Source organism: Astyanax mexicanus, chromosome 18 (genome assembly GCF_023375975.1).
Source record: "Astyanax mexicanus isolate ESR-SI-001 chromosome 18, AstMex3_surface, whole genome shotgun sequence".
NCBI lineage: Eukaryota > Metazoa > Chordata > Actinopteri > Characiformes > Acestrorhamphidae > Astyanax > Astyanax mexicanus.
The window spans coordinates 27,019,335-27,042,585 of NC_064425.1; the positions used below are offsets into that span (position 1 = coordinate 27,019,335).

Genomic DNA, 23,251 nt, shown 5'->3' on the forward strand with positions numbered 1-23,251 from the left:
GTATTTGTAATTAATGTACTAAACTAGAAATGTCAAAAAAGTAACCAAATAAATAACTTTACTGCAGGATACACACTATAATGATGAAATAATAGAATTAGTAAAACAACTATTTTTTTTAAACAAGCAAGCCTGGATGAAAATGTTCAGAACAGAGAATTAAGAATGACAAGTATTTAAAATTAAGTACAGATACAGTCCAGCATTCATTCTGACAGGTGACTTTAATTTAGTTTTAGTCTTTTGTTTGTCACACTTTAGTCATTTAGTCAACAAAACATTTTAGCCTAGTCTAGTCAAATAAAAAGTATGTATTACATTTATGGTTTTATTTATGTGTATTATTTATTGCTAATATTTATTAAAACACCAGCTTTTAAGTTTTGTTTCATTTAAATTAAGCACAAGCTATTTAAAACAAGGTGTATGTATGGACATATTGACAATTTAAAGAACAACTCCCAGGTTCAGATGATGCAAAAATGAAAGACAACCAAAACTGAGATAAAATGGCAATACTGCTAATTGACATTCTTAAAACTACATTTCATTTTAACAGTTTCTCAACTAGAATCTCTCCTTTACTCACAGCTAAATTGGTGTACTCTCAGTATATATATGTATATGATATATATGTGTGTGTGTGTGTGTGTGTGTGTGTATAATAAAATAGCATTTTAAAATCTAAGAACTTGCTGACAAATATGATTCATCTTTATTCTGAAGTGCTCAGAATAGCAGAGGACTGACAGCTTAGGTACCATACTAATGCATACATAACTACATAGGTAGTTAGTTATCTATATTATAATAAGTTGTTCACAGTCATTACATTGCAAAAAACTAAATCTTAGCAAGTGAAATGATCTAAATTTAAGGCAATAAATCTTATTTTCTTCTCTGATAAGACTTTTTGTCTTACTAAGCATGGTGTAAGTGTTAGATTATTTTGCTTATTTTAGGGATAATTATCTTAATCATTCTTACTTAGAATTTGTACCTTATTTTAAGTAATTTGAACTCAAAATAAGCACAATTAAGCAGCAATCAAGTTATTCTGATTCTTGTGTCCATAAACAGTGACTTTTTTGCTTGATTTAGGTGTTACTTCACTCATTTTGAGACTTTGCCATTGCTTTTTTGTAAGAAATCTTACTAAGAAAATTTTGCTTACCCGATTGGCAGATTTGTTTTGCTTAATACATATATTTGTCTTAATTTGCATATATTTTATGTCTAGTTTTTTTTTTTTTTTGCAGTGTAGTGTAAACTGCACTGTGAAGTTTTAAATTAAGGGATGAAATTAGTCACACTTCCATTACATTATGCTAACATTACTTTGTTTTAAAGCAACTGACCTATAAAGATAGTGAGCCAAATTTAGGTCGAGCCAAGTTTATGAAACTACACACTTTTACTGCAGTACAGATTTACACTCTCTACTTAATAATCCATCTCAAAAGCAGAAAAAACGTACTTTATACTGGGAGGCTATATCGTTAAATATAGGGAGTATAGGGAATGTTTTCTTCAAATTTTGAGCTGGACTTTTTAGCAGGGTCAACATTACTGTCTTTCAGGAGCCTAATCTTTAAATTCTTAACAATTAGCTATATTGTAGCGAAGCTGCTTTTATATTCTGTTCACTGTGAATTCACTGTTCTGTTCTGTGCTGGGCTTGTGATTGGGGTAGGGGGAGGGGCAGAGCAGGAAAGCGCGTGTGTGTGTGTGTGTGAAGGGAGAGAGAGAGAGAGTTAACCAGTTAGCACTAGCCTTTTGTTATTTTTCGAGGTGATGGGCATAACAGCTCTTTTAGATGAATTGAACCATTAGAATAAGTTCACTAAAAAGATGGGAGACGGAAAGGTCTCCCGTTTTTTTTACAAGTGTTGTAAAAATATATATAAATAACAAATATTGAAATATGTAACTAAATGTTGGGTTTATTATACGATATTGTATAATAAACCCAACATTTAGTTACATATTTCAATATTTGTTATTTATATATATTTTACAACACTTGTAAAAAAAACGGGAGACTTTTCTTATGTTATTTGTAATGTGATTTATATATATACTGTAAATCACATTACAAATAACATAATACAAAAAATAAGTATGAACTTCTGCAACATAGATATTACATTAAGAGCAAAATTAACATAAAAAAATTACATTCAGAAGAAAGTATCAACTTCAATGTGCAATCAAATTGAAAATAAATAGCGTAACTGTAGTGCAAAACAAAAGGTCAAGAAACTAAAATAAATACATATAAATAAAACAAAGACACATCCATACGCTCACTGTTGTGGGTGCAGAACAAATTAAATCCAAACAGGATCATCGTGATAAAGGTGGCCTTATGCCCTTTACTTCAGAAACTTTGTCTATTGGTTATGAATATGCTTGTTATACAACTATTATTACTAATAGTAATAATATTATAAAAAAATAACCACGATAACAATATACGTTATTATTACTATTACCAGGCCTCAACCTTGTTTTTCTTTCTCGAGAGCGCCAGCCCTGATAACAGTTCAGTGAGTGAAGGAATCACTGAGCATTGAGCAAGTTTCCTCGCAATTAGAGTCTCCGCCACCAGATTCGCCGGTGATTCAGTGATTCACAGACCACACAGCAGTTCCCCTGCCGGCCTGTGGGGTCGCTGCTGAGCTTAACTACTGAACTGAGAAATTAACGAATCAGCTGGGGAAGTGATTGGATTCAGTTCGTTCACTCAAATGATTCGTTCATTCGAACGAATCGTTCATGAACGACACAACACTAATTTTTCGGCGTGGTTGCGGCCTACAGCAACCTGTGTTCTAAGTTAAGTCAATAAAGCGACTTAAACTGCCTACTCGGTCCTTCTTTCAGAGTCCAGGCGGACGCTACAATATATTTAAAACCCCTTCAGTCCAGTAACAGCTGTGTTTATTTGTTTTTTAAAGTCACTGGTTAGCACTGGTTGATCTCAGTTCATAATATTGCAGCAAATATCCAGCACAACAAACCCAGCTTTAAACCCAAACCATGGCTGTATAAACAGAGACAGAGCAGAAGTTTTCTTTCAGAAACAGCGAGGGTTACCTGCGTGTTTACTAATCCGTTACTCGTTCGTGCTGGCGTTAAGATCATTTGCACGTTAGGTGGATTTACAGGGCTAACGTGTATTTATCTTATTAATCTTTAGTGATAGCAGGTAAAATCTTGGCAATGAAAGCTATATGAGTCTCGTGGCTCGAGTTTATGGGGCGTTTGGGGACAGTAGAACCAAAACAGCTTAGCTATGTAAGTTAGTTTGCTAACTTACGGAGCTACTTCATGACGCAGATTAGTCCATTCATCATTAAATTATCATACAGTGCAAAGAACAAATGCTGTGTTCAGATGATGTGGTAAACTATTCATCTACATGTTGTTCTTTCTTAGCTATTCATGTGATTTTCTCTATCATTAACAGGGTGGTGAGCTTCCTGAGGGCTTTGAGGATAGTTATCCTGGTGCGTGTCTTTCGTCTGGCCTCTCAGAAGAAAGATCTGGAGAAGGTCACTAGAAGAAAGGTGAGGATCTAAATGGGTGCTGGCCATCATTCTTTTATTTTAATTAAATTATATCAATTATTCATATAGATTCTAATGAAATGTTAAACTTAATTACAGTTTGATTATTTCATCATGATTCAGAGAGAATTAAATAAAAAAATTAAACATTTTGATGTATTTAGAAATAGGTTGGAAAATTATTAAAATCCATCAAAACCTTTTAAAATACACCCAAGTTACTGTTTGTATGCTGATTTGTGGCATTTGTGAATCTTGCAGGTATCTGAGAACAAAAGGCGGTAACAAAAAGGATGGATTTGATTTGGATCTCACCTATGTCACAGGTTGGGATGCTTTACCTAATTATGTAATCTTATTTGAATCTAGATTTTCTGCTTATGGTTTGGGATCCAATAGTTAATAATGTTTGTTGCCATGTCTTTTCCCTCACCTGGAAAGCAGGCACTCTACAGAAATCCCATAAAAGTAAGCTTAACAATTAAGAAAATAAAATAAAACTGAAAAGTCTGTAGAAGGCAATTATTTTAGCTGAATTATTGATTTAAACAGATTTTTATGTAACAATGTTACAATTTGCTGTATTTAGGAAGCTGCCATATTTCTGGACACAAAGCATCCCGATCATTACAGAGTTTACAATCTCTGCAGTAAGTTAGATCATATAATATTATATTATATTGCTGGAGACACTCAATAAATGAGTGGTGCTGAGCATAGCTTTGGTCTTGTTTCAGGTCAAAAAGGCTACGATCCACTGTTCTTCCATTACAGAGTGCAACGAGTGACGATTGACGACCATAACGTACCGTCATTAGAGTAAGTAATGAGCAGCACTTTACTCAAATGCTTCTTCTGCCGTTAACGTTGTGTTCCATTTAGCTTTTATGTTGGATGTTGGAGCTGGGAATAACTTCACACCTGAGTCGACAACGTTCTGTTAAAATAACTGTACAAAATATGTCGAAAAAATGTCTTACCCTATAAGCCTAATAACTAGCTATTATTGAGGTGTATATGAAGCACTGTGGAACAGGGTCATGAAAAACCTGGAAAAGTCAAGGAACTTGAAAATAGTCATTTTCAGGCCTGGATAAGTTTTGGAAAAAAACCCAAAAAAAAACAAAGTCAAAGTCAAATTTACTCTTTGTGATCTTTGTGTTTCCATTTATTGACTCTGTTTATCGACTCCGTTTATCGACTGAGAAAAGCTATTTAAAAAATAATTTGATAACTTGATTGGAGTTTCAGATGGAATATAACTGTAAATTCACAGAGAAAAATCTAGGTGTTTAGGCTGTAATTAAGCTCTTGCTCTCTTCCACTCTTTGGGAAGCATATTGGTTATATATGCAAGTAAATTACCAGTAATGGTGACAAGAAGGCAACATTTAAACAGATGCATTTAAAAGCTGTTAAAAAATAAAGAATCTACACAATATAGACACAACCTAAACATATTCCCTGACAGCCAGATATATGCCAAATTAGTTTATTTAAAAATTGATTCTGTTCAAAGTTTTAAACAGAAGATTCTATATCATGTTTGATGAAAGTGTGAAATACTGTTTACAGGTTAAACATTAGAAATGTTTATCAGTGTTTAAAATGGGCCTGAGCTGATTAATACATCAGTGCAGAGTGAAGTAATTTAGCCCTACATTATGGAGCGCTCAGAATTTGACACATTTTATTATTGAAGATTGTGTCTTAGCATTGCTTAAATAAATGTTTTTTTTTTTTAATTATTTAAATATATTTAATGTAAATATAGGCCTACTATAATCAGTTTTGATATACATTCTTGTCTACTCTGATGTTTTAAACACGCTATGGTCATTAAAATGTGCTGCGAAAGCATAGAAAAGGCACAGAAAATAATTTAAATTTATAGGTTAACACTATTTGTAATCTACATGTGTATACATATTTTACCCTTGTTTTCTTTTTTTCCAGAGGGAATTATAAAATAAGCTAAAGACTTTCATGTTTACTACAACTTAATTATTAATCATGTACCAGTGTTTTATAGCAAATGTAACCAAAAAATGTCCCACATTATATGTCCCAGGTTATCATTTTTTGCATTGTCAGCGATACCAGACGCACATTCACACACACAATGGAAACATGAACAGCTAGACGTGCTAATGAAACGTAAAATACTACTGCTTTTACTACTGTTGATGTTTGGTGCAGCCATCTTGCGTTCTGAACTTGTGGGTTTATTCCAGTTGAAATGTTCTACTTAGAACTTGGAAATTTCCAGTTCTGAATTCCTACTTCAGATGGAATGCAGTATAAGGATTCACATTAGAGCTCGACCCAACCTGCCCCATACACTGTCATTTTGAGCCAAAGCCCGAATTAAACCTGGCCTTTTTTGAGTAAGTAGAGCATTAAAACCGAGCTTTTAAAAAACATTTTCGTTCTGTTTAGAATGAGTGAAGAATGAATAAGACCTATTATTTAAGAAAAATATTATTAATTATTAGGAACAGATCTCCAAAAGATTATAACATGAACAATGCAAACAATGATCCAAAGGCCTAAACATTGGGCTACAACAATGTCTGAATGACTTTCCTCTAATCTAGTATAATATAACATGGTTTAAGAAAAGAAAATAAATTCTTTTATAATTTTATTTATATTTTTTTCCCATTTTCTCCCCAATTTACACAGCCAACCCACTCGTTAGGACTCCCCCTATCACTAGTAATGCCCCAACACACCAGGAGGATGAAGACTAGCACACTCTTTCTCCGATACATGTGAAGTCAGCCACCGCTTCTTTTCGAGCTGCTGCTGATGCAGCATTGCCAAGGAGCCAGCACATTTGGAGGAAAGCGCAGCGGCAGGTGAAGTGCGTAATATGGACAGTGTGCACTTTGCACTTGTGCAACTTTTTTTAAAAACAGTTTGATTTGTTTCTGCTATATTTTGATTCATAGCTTTATATAAAATGAAAATAACTTTCTTTAGCCCGAGGAACCTGAGGAAAGTGGTGGGAAATCTCGAGCCAGGTCAGACCTTGGGTTGGGTTTGGGCAGAGAACCTAAGCTCTTATTCACATATTGAACTTTGTGTTATTGTGTTCTCAGTGACATGTTGAACTACACTGCCAGTTTGAGGGAATGTCATTGCCATCAAATTCAGAAGGTGAACCACATGACTCCTCAGAGGTGCAGAGCTTCTCTCAGCTTAAGGCAAGTGATTGTGTAGCATAGCCTGTTGCCTACATACAGCTCTGAAAAAAATAGAGACCACTTAAAAATGATCAATTTCTTTGATTTTACCAATTTTTACCAAATTGAATATAATCAAGAGGAAGATGGATGATCACAAGCCATCAAACAACAAACAAAGCTGAACTGCATCTTTTTTTGGTATTTCAGCTGTTTATAATTTTCTGCAAATAAATGCTCTAAATTAAAATATTTTTATTTGGAATTTGGGAGAAATGTTGTCCATAGTTTATAAAATAAAACAGCAATATTCATTTTACTTAAACATATACCTATAAATTGCAAAATCTGAGAAACTTGATTCAGAAACTAAAGTGGTCTCTTTATTTTTTTCCAGAGCTGTTTGTTATGAACATGTTACTGTATTTCTGTATTTATTGTAAGTTGGTTATAATATTCTTATCACATGTTTTTGATGGGGAATGCAATACGTAAAATGATTAGCTGCTCCCACCTGAGTCATTTAAGCAAAGAATACTGTATTTTCCTGATGTCATGAAGAAAAAATGCATTACTCCATAGATAAAGCTAATCGCTTCACAATAGGGTTTAGTTTGGGAGTGCGCAGGTACTGTATTTCTCCTGAGGGTGGGGTGAATGTGTATGTATATATTCAGTGTGTCAGAACTGCTCCTTTAGTTTCTGCTGTGCTCAGTTGAAGACTGAGACCAAGTAGTTAAACATACAGCTCTGGGGGAAAAAATGGTTTTCATGCATCTTTGCATGTTCTCCTCCACCAGTCTTACACACTGCTTTTGGATAAGTTTATGCCATTCCTGGTGCAAAAATTCAAGCAGTTCAGTTTGGTTTGATGGCTTGAGATTATCCATCTTCCTCTTGATTATATTCCAGAGGTTTTCAATGAGATTTTTAAGTGTTTTTTTTTCCAGAGCTGTATGTCTGCACTCTCCTACAAAAGTATTGAAACACTGAGGCCAATTGATTTTTTTTCTTCTGCTCTAGTGAAAACATTTTGGTGTAACAAAAATATAATTTAAAGATGAATATTGAAGACAAATTGGTAAGTTCGGACAAAAGCTGAATTGTTGACCTTTTGTCTCCTATTCATCTTTTAATGTCAAACCCAATTTGTTTTCAGTCTAAAGCAGAAATAAAGAAATGAGACTGACTTATCAAGTACTTTTGGGGGGCAGTGTATGTTTAGGGGCTGTTTCCTGTGTAGTTCCAATTAAAATCTGCAGTCAGTCTGCTCCTTTCAGAGTGACTGCACTGTTATGTATATTGGTTATGTAATTTAATGCTCCTGGGCATTGCTGTGTTTGTTGTGCAGGTGTGGGAAAGGGCAATGGCAGTGATCTGAAGGTGCTAAAATGATTTAGTAGTTTAGGGTGATTTCACACCTACTTTTTTTATTTGTCAAAATAAACTGTTCATATTTACGTGTAGTGCTGTTTGTTTGGACATGGATGAGTACAGTAATCACAACTGCAATGAGACTGCTGAGAACTGTTGGTCTGAACTCTGAATTGGTTGGTTTGTGATGTGAACATGTTCTGACCTTGATCCAACCCATCTGTCAAGCATACTCTGTCAGTTTTAAGATGTGGAGTCAGTCAAATGAACACATGCCACCTCTGCTGTTGTTCCATGTTAAACTGCACAGAAATCTGTTTACTTTCTTGCTCCCAGCCAAGACAGCTCTGACCAACAACCAAAGAGATTACAAAGATTGTTGTGACTCATTTTGGTGAGCTTGAATTTTATCCTCTGTTAAAACAACAAACCATGAGGGAAATGCTCCAAGAGAATCAATTAATTACCTGACTTGGACCAGAGCAAACAAACTATAGTGTGAAAAAACAGCCTTACATACACTATTAAAAGATTTTGTACATACATACACTAGTGAAAGCGTTTGTGAATCGGTATCATCTTAACCCCAAATCATATTTTAAATTTGTACTAAAGAACAACTTTTAAATATTCAATAAGCTCATAATATTGAACCTTTAAAGACAGTAGCAGCCCACTAAAAACATAAATCACATATTGTAATTGTTGGGAAAGGTCTTTCAGATGTTTGTCTTATGTTCCTTTGTGTTTATTTTACTGTTCGCTCACATACTGTGTTCTCATATTTTACCAGCTGTTCCCAGATACTGAAAACAATGCCGTGGTGATCAGCTTTCAGGAAGGGCCAGTGGTTTGTGGTGATGTTAAGGTCATGTTTGAATCCAGGGCTGTAAGTTCCCAATCTATTGTAACGTAAGAATGATTTTATGGACATCGTTTTTTCCAGTTGTTTGGCAAAATGTTTTTTCTCTATTGTTCTCTATGCCCAGGGTCTTCCAAAGGGGTATGAGGACTATCCTTTCTATTTCTGGTTCAACACTTCATTTGTAGAGAACAACAGGTGAGGTTTTTGCTGTCCATTGTCCTCAGAAGCAGACACTGGCTTTGTTTACCTACCAGACCACTCTGGTTTTAGATTTTATATATAAAAATGCCAGGCCACTTAATTCATTAATTAGAATATTTTGATATTTTGTCCCCTCTCAGTTTAGTAACATTACTGCTTTCAATGTAAAACGAAAAATCATATGGACTGCTGCTTGAATGCAATCTATAATGCTTTGGTCCCAAAACAGGCTCTATCTGTCAAGGGAGGAACTGGACAACCCACGTAAGTCCAAAACCTGGGACATCTACAAGGAGGACTTTGGTGTGACCGTGTCTTTCAGTGACCCTGCACTTATGTAGCAGACGACACTTGCTTGTGTATCTCAACTAAAACCCTTAAGCCCTGCACAAGGTCTAAATCTTTGCTCTAATGTAGGTTTTCACACACTTATAAAAGGTGAGTGATGTTTAGGGATTGGATTCGGGTATATTGTGCCCCTAAAGCTATAGCTATAGCTATATAACCTCAACTTTATGTCCATCCCCCATCTTCACTGTAAGAGCTTTTTACTGAGCCGTGCATACACCACAATATTATGCATTTGTTTGTCAAATGTTTTTTTGTCTTTAAATGAAGACAAATGTTTGTGTCAGTTTAGCATATTAAGCCTCCAAAATGTAAATCTTACTCTTTAAGCTTGAGTGTACATCAAATAAAGCAATAGAGGCTGCCACTGTGAAATGGTCAATGGTTATGTGTGCAGAAACATGTTTTTGTAGTACACATGTATTGAAATAAATACTAATGTCTCTGTAACACTTGTCTGTCACTTTTTTGAATTAACAACTGATCTGGGTTGCTGAATTTCTGCAATTGTTTTTAAGGATAGATCTGAGTGACTTGTTTTTTTAGAAGTAAAAAGTCTGGTCTTACAGGTGGGCATGCAACTCTAAACTCTTTAGAATCAGCAGTTTTAGAGGTGACCTTTTTCAGAAGCGCTGTCAGTGCCATTCTCATATAAAAGGCTTAAAATCAAATCTCAAATGTGCAGCTTATAATAGTAAATAAAATAATGTACTATGTAATTGTGTAGAACACAAACTGTATAAACACAAACTTTAATTCTAGAATTGATATACACTATCTGCTGCTGTCAGTACAAATGGATGGCTGGATCAAAAATCAGAGGGAAAATATTAAACTGGGGATTCACAAAAATGCTTTTTCTTAAGTTTATACTTAACTTAAGAGGTCTGTTTTGGTTATTTTTCTTAATGTTTATTTTGTACCAAAAATTCCAAAAATGGAATAATAATATATATACCTTTATGATACACTCACATTTCAGTGCTTGGTTTGACTCTGTTTTTTTATTTTCCTAATGTTTTCTTAAGCCTTCACATCAGTGTCTCAGCACTGGCATTCAGAGCCCCTTATTCACCATCGTACTCCATTGGACATTTCAGGGACAACAGCCTTTTTTGCCCAATTATAAACACTCTTCTTGTAAAAGTTATCCAGACATAGGTTAAAAAAAAAAAAAAAAAAAAAACAGTTGAACTATAAAGTATTGAAAGACTAGGATACTAAAAGCCAGTAATGTTAGCCCTGCTAAGACGTCCCTTTGCTGATCAATAGCTGGTTAACAAGATAGCCTCGCAGTATACTGTATGTTTTTTTTTACTGCCCTTGAGCTTTTATTTTTTTTTATTTGTACTGCAGTAGAAATGTGTTTTTAGAAACTTGGCTTTATTTGTCTCACTATCTTTATATATCAGTTGCTTTAAACATTATAATGTTAAGCATAATTTTATTTATAAATTTAAATATAACAAAACATAAATGTTGTTTTAATAAACGTTAGCAATAAATAATCTCAAAATAACACATCTAAAATACAGCAGACTAATAGTTTAAACCATTAAACCCAGCCTTTCATTGAGCTGAGAGAAAAATAAGTGTGCTGTTCAATTTCCAACGTTAAGAAATGGGTTAGACAAGCTATACTAATGCACCGTCCATCATCAGCAGTTCAGCTGTGACTTTTGGAAGAAACCAAAGTCAATGGAAACGAGGGGGGGGGGGGGGCTTGAGGGTGTCTGAGATTTAATATAACAATATTATTTTAATATAACTGTTCATAGTTAATTAAAATACTTACTCTGAATTACATAAGAGTTCTAGTGAAATATAAAATAAAATAAAAAATATATATAAACATTTCGGGCACCGTAGCCCCCACACCTAGTTTTGAATGGTCGTGTCTCCCCTGATTCAGTCAGTAACAGCAAGACGGTCGCCCTTTTCTTCGGGATCTCAGGGAGTTTGCAGGAGGTGTAATTTATGGGGAACAATCATTATTGTTGGGTTAAATAATCTAGTGTTTTTTCACTCTGGTGCTGCAGGTCCGCTGCGCTGCTCTTATTGTGTTTCCCCTTTACTCTGTTTTCATTAAAAGCCCCTCAGTCTTAAAACAGCGGCAGTAAAACAGGCGGAGCGGTGGGCCTTCAGCAGCAGTAGTGATAACCCTGCTGGATTAGAGTGAAGCAGCGCGAAGGGAGCTCTTTCAGTCCCGGTGAGTAATTTAGCTAGCTGGCTGTTTAAGCTCTCGGTGAAGCGCGGTCTTATTATAATACTAAACTACAGCGTGGTGAGACTATTTAAACTGAAGCGTGTTAATGGCGAATAACGCTGTAAGATAGCTATGGTGCAAACCGAGCTACGGTGGAGCTGGCTAAGCTAATTAGCTCAGCCAGCTAAGCTAACCTGGCTAAGCTAATTAGCTTAGCCAGCTCCACCGTAGCTCGCTAGCCTTAGCTTCAGTTAGCCCGATTACCTGCAGCAGCTGCTCGTTCAGAAAAAAAAAAACACAACCAGCGCTGTTTAAGAGCTGCTCTACGAGCTTCTCTCCCAGCATAGGGTGTGTTTTTCTCAATCAGCAGCTGCTTTTAAACCACGCTGTAGTTTAGTAATAAGATCGCGCTTCACCGAGAGCTGAAACAGCCAGTTAAATTACCTAACAGGACTGAAAGAGCTCCTATCGGTTCTCCGGTCTAATTCGGTCTAAATAAACCAAAACACCTTTCACAAAAAACGAAAATAAGAATAAAAAAAAAAAAAAAATGAAAAAATAAATAAATAATAAATAAAATAATAATAATAAAATAAGGTGGGGGCGCAGTCTGCGCATGCGCCAGATTTTGCGGCCGCGCGTGCGCAATAGACCGACTTTTTTTGCGGTCTTCTGCGCATGCGCGGCCGCAAAATCTGGCGCATGCGCAGAAGACCGCAAAAAATCGGTCCACTGCGCATGCGCCAGATTTTGCGGCCGCGCATGCGCAGAAGACCACAAAAAATCGGTCTTCTGCGCATGCGCGGCCGCAAAATCTGGCGCATGCGCAGAAGACCGCAAAAAATCGGTCTACTGCGCATGCGCCAGATTTTGCGGCCGCGCATGCGCAGAAGACCGATTTTTTGCGGTCTTCTGCGCATGCGCAGTGGACCGATTTTTTGCGGTCTTCTGCGCATGCGCGGCCGCAAAATCTGGCGCATGCGCAGAAGACCGCAAAAAATCGGTCCACTGCGCATGCGCCAGATTTTGCGGCCGCGCATGCGCAGAAGACCGCAAAAAAGTCGGTCTATTGCGCACGCGCGGCCGCAAAATCTGGCGCATGCGCAGACTGCGCCCCCCCCTTATTTTATTATTATTATTTTATTTATTATTTATTTATTTTTTCATTTTTTTTTTTTTTTATTCTTATTTTCGTTTTTTGTGAAAGGTGTTTTGGTTTATTTAGACCGAATTAGACCGGAGAACCGATAGGAGCTCTTTCAGTCCTGTTAGGTAATTTAACTGGCTGTTTCAGCTCTCGGTGAAGCGCGATCTTATTACTAAACTACAGCGTGGTTTAAAAGCAGCTGCTGATTGAGAAAAACACACCCTATGCTGGGAGAGAAGCTCGTAGAGCAGCTCTTAAACAGCGCTGGTTGTGTTTTTTTTTTTTCTGAACGAGCAGCTGCTGCAGGTAATCGGGCTAACTGAAGCTAAGGCTAGCGAGCTACGGTGGAGCTGGCTAAGCTAATTAGCTTAGCCAGGTTAGCTTAGCTGGCTGAGCTAATTAGCTTAGCCAGCTCCACCGTAGCTCGGTTTGCACCATAGCTATCTTACAGCGTTATTCGCCATTAACACGCTTCAGTTTAAATAGTCTCACCACGCTGTAGTTTAGTATTATAATAAGACCGCGCTTCACCGAGAGCTTAAACAGCCAGCTAGCTAAATTACTCACCGGGACTGAAAGAGCTCCCTTCGCGCTGCTTCACTCTAATCCAGCAGGGTTATCACTACTGCTGCTGAAGGCCCACCGCTCCGCCTGTTTTACTGCCGCTGTTTTAAGACTGAGGGGCTTTTAATGAAAACAGAGTAAAGGGGAAACACAATAAGAGCAGCGCAGCGGACCTGCAGCACCAGAGTGAAAAAACACTAGATTATTTAACCCAACATTAATGATTGTTCCCCATAAATTACACCTCCTGCAAACTCCCTGAGATCCCGAAGAAAAGGGCGACCGTCTTGCTGTTACTGACTGAATCAGGGGAGACACGACCATTCAAAACTAGGTGTGGGGGCTACGGTGCCCGAAATGTTTATATATATTTTTTATTTTATTTTATATTTTACTAGAACTCTTATGTAATTCAGAGTAAGTATTTTAATTAACTATGAACAGTTATATTAAAATAATATTGTTATATTAAATCTCAGACACCCTCAAGCCCCCCCCCCCCCCCCTCGTTTCCATTGACTTTGGTTTCTTCCAAAAGTCACAGCTGAACTGCTGATGATGGACGGTGCATTAGTATAGCTTGTCTAACCCATTTCTTAACGTTGGAAATTGAACAGCACACTTATTTTTCTCTCAGCTCAATGAAAGGCTGGGTTTAATGGTTTAAACTATTAGTCTGCTGTATTTTAGATGTGTTATTTTGAGATTATTTATTGCTAACGTTTATTAAAACAACATTTATGTTTTGTTATATTTAAATTTATAAATAAAATTATGCTTAACATTATAATGTTTAAAGCAACTGATATATAAAGATAGTGAGACAAATAAAGCCAAGTTTCTAAAAACACATTTCTACTGCAGTACAAATAAAAAAAAATAAAAGCTCAAGGGCAGTAAAAAAAAACATACAGTATACTGCGAGGCTATCTTGTTAACCAGCTATTGATCAGCAAAGGGACGTCTTAGCAGGGCTAACATTACTGGCTTTTAGTATCCTAGTCTTTCAATACTTTATAGTTCAACTGTTTTTTTTTTTTTTTTTTTTTTAACCTATGTCTGGATAACTTTTACAAGAAGAGTGTTTATAATTGGGCAAAAAAGGCTGTTGTCCCTGAAATGTCCAATGGAGTACGATGGTGAATAAGGGGCTCTGAATGCCAGTGCTGAGACACTGATGTGAAGGCTTAAGAAAACATTAGGAAAATAAAAAAACAGAGTCAAACCAAGCACTGAAATGTGAGTGTATCATAAAGGTATATATATTATTATTCCATTTTTGGAATTTTTGGTACAAAATAAACATTAAGAAAAATAACCAAAACAGACCTCTTAAGTTAAGTATAAACTTAAGAAAAAGCATTTTTGTGAATCCCCAGTTTAATATTTTCCCTCTGATTTTTGATCCAGCCATCCATTTGTACTGACAGCAGCAGATAGTGTATATCAATTCTAGAATTAAAGTTTGTGTTTATACAGTTTGTGTTCTACACAATTACATAGTACATTATTTTATTTACTATTATAAGCTGCACATTTGAGATTTGATTTTAAGCCTTTTATATGAGAATGGCACTGACAGCGCTTCTGAAAAAGGTCACCTCTAAAACTGCTGATTCTAAAGAGTTTAGAGTTGCATGCCCACCTGTAAGACCAGACTTTTTACTTCTAAAAAAACAAGTCACTCAGATCTATCCTTAAAAACAATTGCAGAAATTCAGCAACCCAGATCAGTTGTTAATTCAAAAAAGTGACAGACAAGTGTTACAGAGACATTAGTATTTATTTCAATACATGTGTACTACAAAAACATGTTTCTGCACACATAACCATTGACCATTTCACAGTGGCAGCCTCTATTGCTTTATTTGATGTACACTCAAGCTTAAAGAGTAAGATTTACATTTTGGAGGCTTAATATGCTAAACTGACACAAACATTTGTCTTCATTTAAAGACAAAAAAACATTTGACAAACAAATGCATAATATTGTGGTGTATGCACGGCTCAGTAAAAAGCTCTTACAGTGAAGATGGGGGATGGACATAAAGTTGAGGTTATATAGCTATAGCTATAGCTTTAGGGGCACAATATACCCGAATCCAATCCCTAAACATCACTCACCTTTTATAAGTGTGTGAAAACCTACATTAGAGCAAAGATTTAGACCTTGTGCAGGGCTTAAGGGTTTTAGTTGAGATACACAAGCAAGTGTCGTCTGCTACATAAGTGCAGGGTCACTGAAAGACACGGTCACACCAAAGTCCTCCTTGTAGATGTCCCAGGTTTTGGACTTACGTGGGTTGTCCAGTTCCTCCCTTGACAGATAGAGCCTGTTTTGGGACCAAAGCATTATAGATTGCATTCAAGCAGCAGTCCATATGATTTTTCGTTTTACATTGAAAGCAGTAATGTTACTAAACTGAGAGGGGACAAAATATCAAAATATTCTAATTAATGAATTAAGTGGCCTGGCATTTTTATATATAAAATCTAAAACCAGAGTGGTCTGGTAGGTAAACAAAGCCAGTGTCTGCTTCTGAGGACAATGGACAGCAAAAACCTCACCTGTTGTTCTCTACAAATGAAGTGTTGAACCAGAAATAGAAAGGATAGTCCTCATACCCCTTTGGAAGACCCTGGGCATAGAGAACAATAGAGAAAAAACATTTTGCCAAACAACTGGAAAAAACGATGTCCATAAAATCATTCTTACGTTACAATAGATTGGGAACTTACAGCCCTGGATTCAAACATGACCTTAACATCACCACAAACCACTGGCCCTTCCTGAAAGCTGATCACCACGGCATTGTTTTCAGTATCTGGGAACAGCTGGTAAAATATGAGAACACAGTATGTGAGCGAACAGTAAAATAAACACAAAGGAACATAAGACAAACATCTGAAAGACCTTTCCCAACAATTACAATATGTGATTTATGTTTTTAGTGGGCTGCTACTGTCTTTAAAGGTTCAATATTATGAGCTTATTGAATATTTAAAAGTTGTTCTTTAGTACAAATTTAAAATATGATTTGGGGTTAAGATGATACCGATTCACAAACGCTTTCACTAGTGTATGTATGTACAAAATCTTTTAATAGTGTATGTAAGGCTGTTTTTTCACACTATAGTTTGTTTGCTCTGGTCCAAGTCAGGTAATTAATTGATTCTCTTGGAGCATTTCCCTCATGGTTTGTTGTTTTAACAGAGGATAAAATTCAAGCTCACCAAAATGAGTCACAACAATCTTTGTAATCTCTTTGGTTGTTGGTCAGAGCTGTCTTGGCTGGGAGCAAGAAAGTAAACAGATTTCTGTGCAGTTTAACATGGAACAACAGCAGAGGTGGCATGTGTTCATTTGACTGACTCCACATCTTAAAACTGACAGAGTATGCTTGACAGATGGGTTGGATCAAGGTCAGATCATGTTCACATCACAAACCAACCAATTCAGAGTTCAGACCAACAGTTCTCAGCAGTCTCATTGCAGTTGTGATTACTGTACTCATCCATGTCCAAACAAACAGCACTACACGTAAATATGAACAGTTTATTTTGACAAATAAAAAAAGTAGGTGTGAAATCACCCTAAACTACTAAATCATTTAGGGGTTGTGGGATTAGCCCACTTCACATGTCTGTTCTGGATATGCCATATAGCTCTGGTTTTAATTAGGAAACCACTGTGTTTAAGGTTCACAGTTTTTCACTTTTTTGTACTGAAACTACTCTTGTCATTTGACTATGAGGAAGTAAATACAGTTTTATACTGTAGAAAACCTTTAAAAGTTAGCTTACCCTACAGTTCGTCTGCGTGGCACAGACACACTGGAACACCTGCTCTCTTTTCACTATGATCCGCACCTTCAGATCACTGCCATTGCCCTTTCCCACACCTGCACAACAAACACAGCAATGCCCAGGAGCATTAAATTACATAACCAATATACATAACAGTGCAGTCACTCTGAAAGGAGCAGACTGACAGCAGATTTTAATTGGAACTACACAGGAAACAGCCCCTAAACATACACTGCCCCCCAAAAGTACTTGATAAGTCAGTCTCATTTCTTTATTTCTGCTTTAGACTGAAAACAAATTGGGTTTGACATTAAAAGATGAATAGGAGACAAAAGGTCAACAATTCAGCTTTTGTCCGAACTTACCAATTTGTCTTCAATATTCATCTTTAAATTATATTTTTGTTACACCAAAATGTTTTCACTAGAGCAGAAGAAAAAAAATCAATTGGCCTCAGTGTTTCAATACTTTTGTAGGAGAGTGCAGACATACAGCTCTGGAAAAAAAAAAACACTTAAAAATCTCATTGAAAATCTCTGGAATATAATCAAGAGGAAGATGGATAATCTCAAGCCATCAAACCAAACTGAACTGCTTGAATTTTTGCACCAGGAATGGCATAAACTTATCCAAAAGCAGTGTGTAAGACTGGTGGAGGAGAACATGCAAAGATGCATGAAAACCATTTTTTTCCCCAGAGCTGTATGTTTAACTACTTGGTCTCAGTCTTCAACTGAGCACAGCAGAAACTAAAGGAGCAGTTCTGACACACTGAATATATACAGACACATTCACCCCACCCTCAGGAGAAATACAGTACCTGCGCACTCTCAAACTAAACGCTGTCAATCAACCATGTACACACCATCGTACCCGTGCGCCCTGTTGCAACAGAAAAAAACAGTTCTCAAGCTGACTTGATTCGAAATGCTCAAGGGCCCTTATCAAATATTACATTACAAACACATTTTCTTTGAACTTAAATTCAGCTGGTCAGCCATTGTGTGTTTGTTTCTTTAGTCTGGCACCCCTGCCGTCTATGAGACTACATACGTAAGAAGAAGAGGACAGCCGGGCATAAGCATAAACAGTGTACAATATGAAAAATAAAATACAGCGTCTACTGTCGAAATTTACTAAACCTCATGCGATTATTAAAAGATCTTAAAATTGTACAACATTCTACATCTATATTTGGTACAAAATATATTTGGCTCATTGTTAAACGGGTTACCAGAGTAACCACTCGACAACCACCTTAAAGACCCTAGCAACCATCTGGAATACAACTGCACAGAAATCAGCTAGGAACACAACACAGTAGCCATGTAGCAGCACCTTAGCAGGAAGTGGAAACCATTTCAGCAGTGAATATTATTAGTACTGTATCTTTAACATTGAATTCCATTTAATTAACTGTGTTCTGTGTCCATGGTTTGGTTTCCCAAACAGAGATTAAGCCTTTCATTTGTAGCAGAGATGGAGAGACAATAAAAACAGAAAGACAGTAAAATTAATCAAAATCTTTTGCTAGTTTTAGTTTCCTCACTGTTTCCCCTGATTGTTGCAGTCACCAGGACAGTCATGTGTGAACTGTATACCTAAAGTCTTACACACCTGCCTAAAACAACTCTCTCAAACAGAATTGCTTTAGGTTTCTTCAGGTTTATGACCCCCCGTGTAACACTTCTCTATAAAAAGTACAGAAGTACAAACTGTAGCTATGCAACAAACCTTTTTCTGCTTTTATGGAGAGTAAAATATTGGTCACACAATTCAAGTCAAGTCAATTCGTAAGCAAATCTATTTGAGACAACTAACTGCAGTTAGAAGTGACTGCATATTGAGTGTCCAGCAGATTTTGGCTGGATCACCCACGGAGTTAAGCTGCAGAGCAAACTTCAGACACCCAACATAAACCCTATTGTGAAGCGATTAGCTTTATCTATGGAGTAATGCATTTTTTCTTCATGACATCAGGAAAATACAGTATTCTTTGCTTAAATGACTCAGGTGGGAGCAGCTAATCATTTTACGTATTGCATTCCTCATCAAAAACATGTGATAAGAATATTATAACCAACTTACAATAAATACAGAAATACAGTAACATGTTCATAACAAACAGCTCTGGAAAAAAAGAAAGAGACCACTTTAGTTTCTGAATCAAGTTTCTCAGATTTTGCAATTTATAGGTATATGTTTAAGTAAAATGAATATTGCTGTTTTATTTTATAAACTATGGACAACATTTCTCCCAAATTCCAAATAAAAATATTTTAATTTAGAGCATTTATTTGCAGAAAATTATAAACAGCTGAAATACCAAAAAAAGATGCAGTTCAGCTTTGTTTGTTGTTTGATGGCTTGTGATCATCCATCTTCCTCTTGATTATATTCAATTTGGTAAAAATTGGTAAAATCAAAGAAATTGATCATTTTTAAGTGGTCTCTATTTTTTTCAGAGCTGTATGTAGGCAACAGGCTATGCTACACAATCACTTGCCTTAAGCTGAGAGAAGCTCTGCACCTCTGAGGAGTCATGTGGTTCACCTTCTGAATTTGACTGCTGTATAAAGCATGCACCTGAGATTTGCTACACCCTGACATATCCGTGCCATGAAGGAAGAAAAAAAAAAAACCTCCTCAGCTAAAATGAATAAGTGAATCCAGTTTGGATATGGCTTTAGACATTCAGCTGAACAACTATGGTGATGGGTTAACCTAAAAATCAAATCAAATACATATAGAAAACATTGATGATGTCTTTAAATCAGTGAAAACTTCAGCATCACCTTTGCCTCCTTTGCAGTGGATGGCAATGACATTCCCTCAAACTGGCAGTGTAGTTCAACATGTCACTGAGAACACAATAACACAAAGTTCAATATGTGAATAAGAGCTTAGGTTCTCTGCCCAAACCCAACCCAAGGTCTGACCTGGCTCGAGATTTCCCACCACTTTCCTCAGGTACCTCGGGCTAAAGAAAATAATATAGTTATAAGTTATTTTCATTTTATATAAAGCTATGAATCAAAATATAGCAGAAACAAATCAAACTGTTTTTAAAAAAAAGTTGCACAAGTGCAAAGTGCACACTGTCCATATTACGCACTTCACCTGCCGCTGCGCTTTCCTCCAAATGTGCTGGCTCCTTGGCAATGCTGCATCAGCAGCAGCTCGAAAAGAAGCGGTGACTGACTTCACATGTATCGGAGAAAGAGTGTGCTAGTCTTCATCCTCCTGGTGTGTTGGGGCATTACTAGTGATAGGGGGAGTCCTAACGAGTGGGTTGGCTGTGTAAATTGGGGAGAAAATGGGAAAAAAATATAAATAAAATTATAAAAGAATTTATTTTCTTTTCTTAAACCATGTTATATTATACTAGATTAGAGGAAAGTCATTCAGACATTGTTGTAGCCCAATGTTTAGGCCTTTGGATCATTGTTTGCATTGTTCATGTTATAATCTTTTGGAGATCTGTTCCTAATAATTAATAATATTTTTCTTAAATAATAGGTCTTATTCATTCTTCACTCATTCTAAACAGAACGAAAATGTTTTTTAAAAGCTCGGTTTTAATGCTCTACTTACTCAAAAAAGGCCAGGTTTAATTCGGGCTTTGGCTCAAAATGACAGTGTATGGGGCAGGTTGGGTCGAGCTCTAATGTGAATCCTTATACTGCATTCCATCTGAAGTAGGAATTCAGAACTGGAAATTTCCAAGTTCTAAGTAGAACATTTCAACTGGAATAAACCCACAAGTTCAGAACGCAAGATGGCTGCACCAAACATCAACAGTAGTAAAAGCAGTAGTATTTTACGTTTCATTAGCACGTCTAGCTGTTCATGTTTCCATTGTGTGTGTGAATGTGCGTCTGGTATCGCTGACAATGCAAAAAATGATAACCTGGGACATATAATGTGGGACATTTTTTGGTTACATTTGCTATAAAACACTGGTACATGATTAATAATTAAGTTGTAGTAAACATGAAAGTCTTTAGCTTATTTTATAATTCCCTCTGGAAAAAAAGAAAACAAGGGTAAAATATGTATACACATGTAGATTACAAATAGTGTTAACCTATAAATTTAAATTATTTTCTGTGCCTTTTCTATGCTTTCGCAGCACATTTTAATGACCATAGCGTGTTTAAAACATCAGAGTAGACAAGAATGTATATCAAAACTGATTATAGTAGGCCTATATTTACATTAAATATATTTAAATAATTAAAAAAAAACATTTATTTAAGCAATGCTAAGACACAATCTTCAATAATAAAATGTGTCAAATTCTGAGCGCTCCATAATGTAGGGCTAAATTACTTCACTCTGCACTGATGTATTAATCAGCTCAGGCCCATTTTAAACACTGATAAACATTTCTAATGTTTAACCTGTAAACAGTATTTCACACTTTCATCAAACATGATATAGAATCTTCTGTTTAAAACTTTGAACAGAATCAATTTTTAACTAATTTGGCATATATCTGGCTGTCAGGGAATATGTTTAGGTTGTGTCTATATTGTGTAGATTCTTTATTTTTTTAACAGCTTTTAAATGCATCTGTTTAAATGTTGCCTTCTTGTCACCATTACTGGTAATTTACTTGCATATATAACCAATATGCTTCCCAAAGAGTGGAAGAGAGCAAGAGCTTAACCCCTTTCCGCAGTCCCCCTAGTGGCCATTCCGCCGGCGGAATGGAAATCGACTCGGCGGACATTTTGATTAATTGTAAACAAATAAACAATGTTATTGCCGTAAAAACGCTCTGATATGACGGGGGACAGCCTTCACTGTGTGTCTGTGCAGCGGTGTGTGTGTGAGTGCAGGCAGTGAGACGGGAGGAGGGGTAGAGGGGGGAGGGGTGATACACGCTGGAGCACACACAAAGAGGCGCCTCACACAGAGCTCTCACTACAGAACCAAAACAATTAACTTAACTTTAACTTTTATCACCTTAAAAAATCATAAACACCTACAGCAACTACAAAATACAGTTTAAACCCGAATAAAACCGCTTTATACATGTTAAACAGCTTACTCACCCAAGATGAAAAAAACGCTATTTTTCCCTGGAGCATTTAAATCCTGAACTTCCCCATCGAAATTTAATCCATCAGGGTTGAGAAATAAAAGTAGTATACAGCTTTCCATTTAGCCACAGATGTCCTCTTCAAAATCCATCAGAGTATTATAATCCAGTGCGCTTTGTTTTTTTGTAATCAGACTCAGAGCGTTAGGACTTAGCGTTAGAAAAGCGCACATAATTTATTCAGCGTCGAAAAAAACACAGCGGGAAATTCGAAAAGCTCCATTGACTTTGACTGACAGCCGTTTCGTCCAATTGTAGACACTTTCAGCTTTCAAACGAGCCATTGTGTGTCAAAATAGACCAATCAGAGCCAGAGATACAGCCGTGCGTATGCGCTCCCGTCTCCGCCTATGGTTCTGTGTTTCAGCTTAGCTCCGCCTTTACGCAGCGGTTCGAGGCGTTATATCATTGGTCTGGAAGGCTGTCAATCAACGAGTTTAGGCGAATCAGCAGTAAATAAGGAGGTTCCTGACCCAGAGGGAGAGCGGATGCAGACGGTGTGTTGTTTTGAGGTGCGTTCACTGTTATTTGGAAGCAAAGCGCTTCGTGGAGCGTTCAACGAACAAAACTTTACACTTATCAGAAGTTTTGCTGGAGCTGTTTGAGTGATTCTGGGGAGCAATTGTACATTAACTCATCAGTGTAACACTATTGATTCGGCCATATGTATATATATGTATATATATATATATATATATATATATATATATATATATATATATATATACATATATATATATAAATATATATATGTATATATATATATATATATATATACTTATGTATATTATGTATATATATATTTATGTATATATATGATATTATGTATATATATTAGTTTTCTTTTTACTTTTGAGTCATTTACAGAGATT

The 23,251-nt window shown here is 36.3% G+C and overlaps 1 protein-coding gene and 2 long non-coding RNA genes across 5 annotated transcripts in view; 2 read left to right on the top strand and 1 right to left on the bottom strand.

Moving 5' to 3' along the window:
• Positions 1-7,382, top strand: part of LOC125782587 (antigen WC1.1-like) — a 13,071-nt gene extending 5,689 nt beyond the window's left edge. Inside the window, exons 10-15 of the mRNA XM_049467051.1 lie at positions 3,473-3,572; positions 3,834-3,898; positions 4,017-4,040; positions 4,162-4,222; positions 4,310-4,391; positions 6,258-7,382. The gene's annotated coding sequence lies outside the window, so the exon portion shown is untranslated. The remainder of the gene's footprint in view (positions 1-3,472; positions 3,573-3,833; positions 3,899-4,016; positions 4,041-4,161; positions 4,223-4,309; positions 4,392-6,257) is intronic.
• A 773-nt stretch (positions 7,383-8,155) lies between these two features.
• LOC125782588 (uncharacterized) lies at positions 8,156-9,998 on the top strand. 2 transcript variants are annotated; one of them, XR_007425310.1, is made up of 4 exons: positions 8,156-8,528; positions 8,928-9,023; positions 9,124-9,194; positions 9,430-9,998. It is a non-coding gene; the product is annotated as an uncharacterized LOC125782588 (long non-coding RNA). The 2 variants fall into 2 exon arrangements; XR_007425309.1 differs by having other exon boundaries at positions 8,156-9,023.
• Positions 9,999-15,229: 5,231 nt separating this feature from the next.
• Positions 15,230-22,779, bottom strand: LOC125782647 (uncharacterized). 2 transcript variants are annotated; one of them, XR_007425368.1, is made up of 8 exons: positions 22,333-22,779; positions 20,212-20,568; positions 20,068-20,133; positions 18,093-18,154; positions 17,270-17,367; positions 16,205-16,300; positions 16,034-16,104; positions 15,230-15,798 (listed from the first exon to the last, which is right to left on the bottom strand). It is a non-coding gene; the product is annotated as an uncharacterized LOC125782647 (long non-coding RNA). The 2 variants fall into 2 exon arrangements; XR_007425367.1 differs by lacking the exons at positions 20,212-20,568; positions 22,333-22,779 and having other exon boundaries at positions 20,068-20,205.
• Positions 22,780-23,251: the final 472 nt, after the last annotated feature.